The sequence below is a fragment of the Euprymna scolopes genome, chromosome 30 (assembly GCF_053919585.1).
Source record: "Euprymna scolopes isolate OS-2025 chromosome 30, ASM5391958v1, whole genome shotgun sequence".
NCBI classification, from domain to species: domain Eukaryota; kingdom Metazoa; phylum Mollusca; class Cephalopoda; order Sepiida; family Sepiolidae; genus Euprymna; species Euprymna scolopes.
The window spans coordinates 29,480,108-29,486,765 of NC_136511.1; the positions used below are offsets into that span (position 1 = coordinate 29,480,108).

General features: G+C 34.7%; 1 pseudogene; it reads right to left on the reverse strand.

Moving 5' to 3' along the window:
• Positions 1-4,071: 4,071 nt before the first annotated feature.
• Positions 4,072-4,188, reverse strand: LOC145255062 (5S ribosomal RNA; annotated as a pseudogene).
• Between the last annotated feature and the right edge of the window lie 2,470 nt (positions 4,189-6,658).

The following is a 6,658-nucleotide window of genomic DNA, read 5'->3' on the forward strand; positions in this document are numbered from 1 at the left end:
TATATATATATATATATATATATATATATATACGAAATAATTGTTAGTTTATAATATTTTATGTATATATTTATAAAATACTAATAAATTATACATGTGTGTGTATGTGTTTATATATGCATATATGTATGTGTATATATTAAGTTGTGAGAATATATTTATTGCATGTATGCTACACATAGACTATTATATCTACTATATATCAGACAGGTTCATGTTTCATATTGAACAAGCATTTTTTCAATTTGTTATAAAGTACAATGTTTCTCTCGAAAAAGTAAATTACCGCCTTTGGCTTTGAAACTTCATCAGACACGATAAAGTAATCGAATATTGTGGGTGGATCGGGGGGGGCGGTTATGTGTGTGCGTTCATTCGTGATACGTCACAATCTAGAAATACGTCAGGAATATATTTTGTCTGCTTTTAATGTGGATAGACATTCGTTTGTGTAATAGCGAACACATTCCACAGTAGACGTACGAAACTAAAAACAATGCCACCCACGCGTTTTCTTGCGTCGCCCACGCTCACCTTGATTGCAGAATTTTACTTGCTTTACTGCGATAAATTTAGAGAGAAAGTGGGCGAAGGATCAACTTTGTTACGAGGTGCAGTCTATAAGTTTCCATACATTTTTATACAAGTATTTGAAATTTTCGTAAAATTTTGAAAATCAAGTATGTTATTGCTATACATCTTATGAGATGACTGACCAATATTTATAAGTTCAGGTTCAAATGAACAGCTACAGCAGGAATTGGAATACACCCTACTAAATCCTGATTCTCACAACGTGAATTTCAAAAATGCAATCTGGACGTGAGAACGATATGCAATAAAATTCTGTTTTAAACTTGATAAAAAGCTGCCACAGAAACGTATGAAATGCGTCAGGCTGCTTTTGGGCTATCTTGCATGAATCATCATCAGTTTTGGAGTGGCATAAGAGATTCAAAGAAGGCAGAGAGTCTATGAGGGATGATGAGAGGTGTGGAAGGTAGGGAATTCAGAACACGAGAGTTGATTAGCCAAATAAAGAATTTCATGAATTAGGACCGCCGTGTGCTTATAGAAGCAATAAGTGCACAGTTTCATGTCAGTGTAGTAACTGTTCACACAATTATTTGCAAAGAACGGAAAATGTGGAAAATTTACGCGAAGTTTGTCTCAAGGGTGCTCCATCGTTATCACAGTTTTTTTTTATCAAGATAGGCATCAAGTTTCTCAAGATCTGTATAGCCCAGACTTTTCCCCCTGTGACTTTTGATTATTCCCTAAGTTCAAGGAAAACTATAGATGCTGTCGTTATGTTATACCATGGGAGCTGAAAAACGTTATGAGGAAGGTCAATGGCACGCGAACACAAGAGGACTTCCATGAGGCTTTCCATAAGTTGTTGCAACCGTACAACAAGTGCGTTTCAGCTGGAGTTGATTACTCCGAAGGGGACTTTGTGTATGTATTATCACGACTGTAACAATTAAGAAATTTACTGTCGTTTAAAAACAAGCGAGTTAAAATTCTTTCCTATTCTGTGTCTCATTTGCGACTGAACATAAAATTTTCTTCTTTTTTTTTACATGGTAGTAACCACTTATCAAGGCCCGGAAGTCACTCGGAGATAAGGGTTATTGCGTGTACAGTAATCAATGGGATAATATCGTAGTAATCGTTAGTATTGGAGATTTGATAAAGTACGTAAGGGTGGCGGTTCATCAGGAATTTATTTATGTTGGACTTGAAGACGTCCAAGTTGTAGTCAGGTGGAAAACAGGCAAACGGAAGAAAGTTCCACAGGCGTGGACTTCTAAGAAAGAAGCTTTGTTCATGGAATCTACGTGTTGGTTTTGGCACAGATAAAGCGTAGGGAAAATTATTGATAGCGGTTTCAGTTAGACGGGTGTTTATCGTGAAAGCTCGGCGAGGGGGGACCAGCGATTGGAGCTCAGACGAGCACTTGCAATGGAAGTAACGATCAAACAAAGACAGGCTCGCAACGTCTCTTATGTGGGAGAGAGGTTGCAGGGTAGAGAAAAGGGCATCCCCCACTAAGCCACGAAGTCTATTTTGTACTCTGTCAAGACAGGATAGGCTGTTTTTAGCAGCTCCTGCCCAGATGTGGCAGCAGTACTCCATCCTTGGAGTACCTGGCTTTTATACAGATAGAGAATTGCATCAGTAGTGAGATATCTTCTGGAGTGGTAGAAGGATCTTACCATTTTCCCAGCGACCTGGGCAACAGACTTGATGTATGTGTCCCATTTCAGATCAGGAGTAAAGGTCAATCCCAGAAGCTTGTCAAAACATGGAGCCTCCCCAAAACGAGAGTAATCCATTTTAATTGATGCCAGATGGGAATCAGAGCGTTGATGATATAAAGATAGGAGCTTGATTTTAGATGCATTAAAAGTAACCAGCCACTTCTTCCCCCACTGTACCACGCGCTCAAGACCAGAGGAGAGAGAATCAGAAAGAATTTTGTCATTTACGGCCTTTGATGTGTTGCACGAGATTGTCGTGTAATGAGTATAGATGTCAACGAATGATTTAAGTATGTGTTTTGGGAGATCATTGATGTAGATCAGGAAGAGAGTTGGGCCTAATATAGACCCCTGAGGGACTCCAGCATTAATACTGTGGACTTCTGATTTTTGCCCATCAACCACTAATTTTATGAACCTATCAGAGAGAAAATATTTCTGTAAATATGAGCAGCAGCAATTACATGCATATTAATACATTCATATTAAGTAAATGTTGTGAAAGTTTCATATTGATTATCCTAATCGCTAACGTAATTTGTAAAGTTTTAAAATCGTTATATAAGGTGAACGGTTTGAAGTGTTTACACTTAACACATGTTTCATCTCCAGCATTCTCCTTAAAACTCTATAAATTAATCCAAATAAATTGAAATTTTGGTAATAGTTTTTAATTGACGTCTTATAGTTTTTACCTAATGACAAAAACTGGAAGAATCCAAAATTTAATGAAGAGCTGTCAAGCCTGCTTTATACTCTTTGTATAAAACTAAAAGTAAGTATATTCCACGTTATCCACACTTACATCTTGTGTTCCAAATTTAATAAAGATTGATTTATTAATTTAGGGGTGAATCCTATGCATAGAAATGTATAAACAAATACACATACCTCACTTGATATTGATGTAGATATCTAATACCAGCATATGGTCCTCGAACGGAATATATTCGTTTGAATTAGTTGAGTGGTCTATGCTAATGTATTTATTTAATAATCTTTTTAGTCATCTTGCTGAATAAATGTTTGTGGTCATAGCTGGTACTATACTTAAGCGAGATGCTTTTGGCGTATCTTTCAGTATCTCACATAGGCTGCTCTACCATTTTGTATTTATGTCTTAACAGTCAATATTATTTTTGTGAAAAATAACCCGGATGTACTTAATTTCATCACATTACAGTTATAATGAAAATCATTACTTATTTGTTAGCGGAAATTTTAATAGTGTATAAATCGTTATACAAATTTTCAAACTCTTTTTTATTAAATTGATAAAAAAAAACCTTTTTTTGTTTTTTTTTATCATATTTTACGATAAGTTGTTTCTTAGATCTTTCACTGCAGGTGAAAAATGTTTGGAATTCAAATACGCAATGAAGTAGGAGTTTTTTTATTCCACTATGTTGAATTTCAGTCACGTGACATCATAAAAGCCAATGGTAAGTTTACGTTACGGCCACGAGACTCGGCAAGATCTGCAATATTCGGAAATTGCCTTCAGTGTTTTGATAAACTCAATCTGGGAAGCCATCTTATCTAATAGAAGAAAATTTTGTTTTCAGGCCTTCATTTCCTAACGACCATACTCCCTCACTAGAAATGCTTTAAACGTCAACCTTACGAATAAGGCTTCTTTCAGTATTGACAGACTATGGATACCCACTGTAAGGGTGCCAGCGCGTGAATTTTTTGTGGAAAGAGTTTCGCAACCTCCAACCACACCTTACCTGAGTCGACATTGTTGAATACCAGTGGCAAGTGAAGGTTCAGGACGACTGGAAACAATGCCGAGATAAGCGAAAAGCACATACAGCGCCTAGACTTCCCAAATGGTCACCCATCTGATACTAGCCAGGCTCAACGTTGCTTAACTTCGGTGATCTGCCGAGAACCGGTGTGTCAACGTGATTATGCCGTATATCACCCTTAAGAAAAATCCGCCGTCGGAGTCCCAAGAGCAGATCGAGGTTGTGTACAGCAGAGATGCACAGATAAATAAATTGGCCGATTATCAGTTATCGATTAATTGGTGATTGATAATTGGCTGATTACCAATTAACTCGACGATTAATAGGTTTTCTAATGCTTATTTATCTTCAAATATTTTTGTCATAAATGTTATTATTGTTAATTTAATCATAACGAAGACAAGTTTTTTTGTTTGCCGGGTAAAATTCACCGTATTTTCTAATAGCAGGCACGGCGTGTTCCTCACCTGTAACCTTTTGAGACTGAGCTGAATTTTAGGCCAATAGAGGTAAGCATATGGGAACATTTCCCCCTTTTTCTTCCTGTAAAATTAACGTTATTATTTTGTACTTTAAATCATTGTCAAACAAAATTATCATTCTATATTTCATTTTTTACGTTGATAGCTTTTGTACAGTAAATTGCAACGATATGTGAACCGACAATAAAGCATTCTTCTATGTGGATCATGCTCGTGTTCCTCATTTTTGGGCCCATGCTACCATATTTTTTTAGTTTTTTCTAGTTTTAGGTTATGCTTATTTCATTGATATAACTTACTATTTAGATATCAGACCTAAGTAATTTAAATGCGTAAAAAATAATTCAATATTGACAAAAACCATTAATCATTATGTCAACCAGTTTTTGTTGAATGTATGTCAATTCCAAGAATAAGAATACGTCTGTCTGTAAGTTATATAAGGCCGTCATATAAAGGGGTGCCAAATCAGTAAAAGATTTTATAACATATTTTAAACCATCTTGTAAAATTTCGTCCAGAAGAAGCAATACTTGTAGATAATCAAAGGAAACACAATGAATGCCCATTAACAAATTGCAGTAACTACGAATATCTAGCGAAATACAAGACTACTATAGAATCAATAATGGCCAAAAAGTAAATGTAGGATATTAATGATCACATATCAGAAGAGATCCATTATATGATAGGAGAAATGATTGCTGTTGATATTCAACGATATTATAACATCTAATATTGAATCAAACGCTTATTGCAAAACTTTGTCCAAATTACAGTATTCTATCAAAAATGAAATTCACTAAAAAAAAATAATTTCAAATATATTTACAAAAGTAAAATCAAAAATTAAATTATCTCTTAATGGATTTAGCAGCGTTTCTTTGACTACAGACATTTGGACAGCTGCGACAAATAATGCTTCCTTTCTGAGTTTGACAGTTCATTAGCTTTCAAATGAGTTTGAATAATGCAAATCTGTGTTTACAATTGTTCCATTTCTTAGTACACACAGGTGTATCCATAAGTGAAGAATTGCATAATGTTCTGTATAAAATCTCCAATAAAGTTTTCTTAGTAATGCGAGATTAAGGAGCAAATATAGTTTCTGGTGTCAGCAAATGTGGTTTATAATTACTATAATGTTTTATGCATATATTAATACTCTCAATAAATGACATAATTTTCCTAACAGGCTGGGAAGGCAATGATTACAAATAACAGAAATACAGTCTCTTACTTTAGTTGCTCTCCATTAGCAATTATCAAATTAACTTAAATAAAGGATCAGCTTAATTTGGAAAAACATATACTCATTCTCAAGATATCGTATGCTAAAAAAGGAATTAAGAACGACGAAAAGCTATTGTAATGTATTCTGTTGATAATACAATTCCTTCTGTAACAATTTACCAAAGAAAGAGTCCAGTTACTAAAAGTATATTGTGATGAATTACGCGATTCCAATATTTTCCAATGACATTCAAGTTTGGATTGTGCGAACTCTTCTTTTCTTCCTCTTTGAACGTTTACGACCAGATTTTGTGCTACCAACCAATGTTCGGCGTATGGAAATCAGATTATGATATTTTTTTTTAAATCTTCCATGGTATTTTGAATCATGGTCTTTCGATAATATTTTGGAATTAAGCAGCATTGTTCTATTCAACGTCATCCGTGGCTAATCGGTGTCACCTGCTGTGTGAGTTTGCTTCTGTCCTCGAGAATTGCTTAATATTTCACTAATTTTCAATGGACGCATTTTAAGATCGTCTTTAATTGAATTGATGCGCATTAAGCTTGGACGTATCTTAATATCGTTATTAATTGAATGGATGCATGTCAAAATCGTGCTTAATTGAATGGATGCATCATGGGATCGTGCTTAATTGAATGGACGTATCTTAAGATCATACTTAATTGAATAGACGCATCTTAAAATTGTACTTATTTTTTTTTCTTGCTTCTTTGTTTCAACTTTCTTCTTCATCTTTTCGGCTTGCTTCATTTTTTTTTTTTTTTTTTTTTTTGCAATTCTTCATATTCTTTATTTTAATTTTATTTCTTCTCATCTTTCTGCTTAATATCTTTCTCCATCAACTTTTTTCTTCATCCCATACCCTCGCTTGGCCTTGTGCCAATCATGTCTCTCTCATTAATG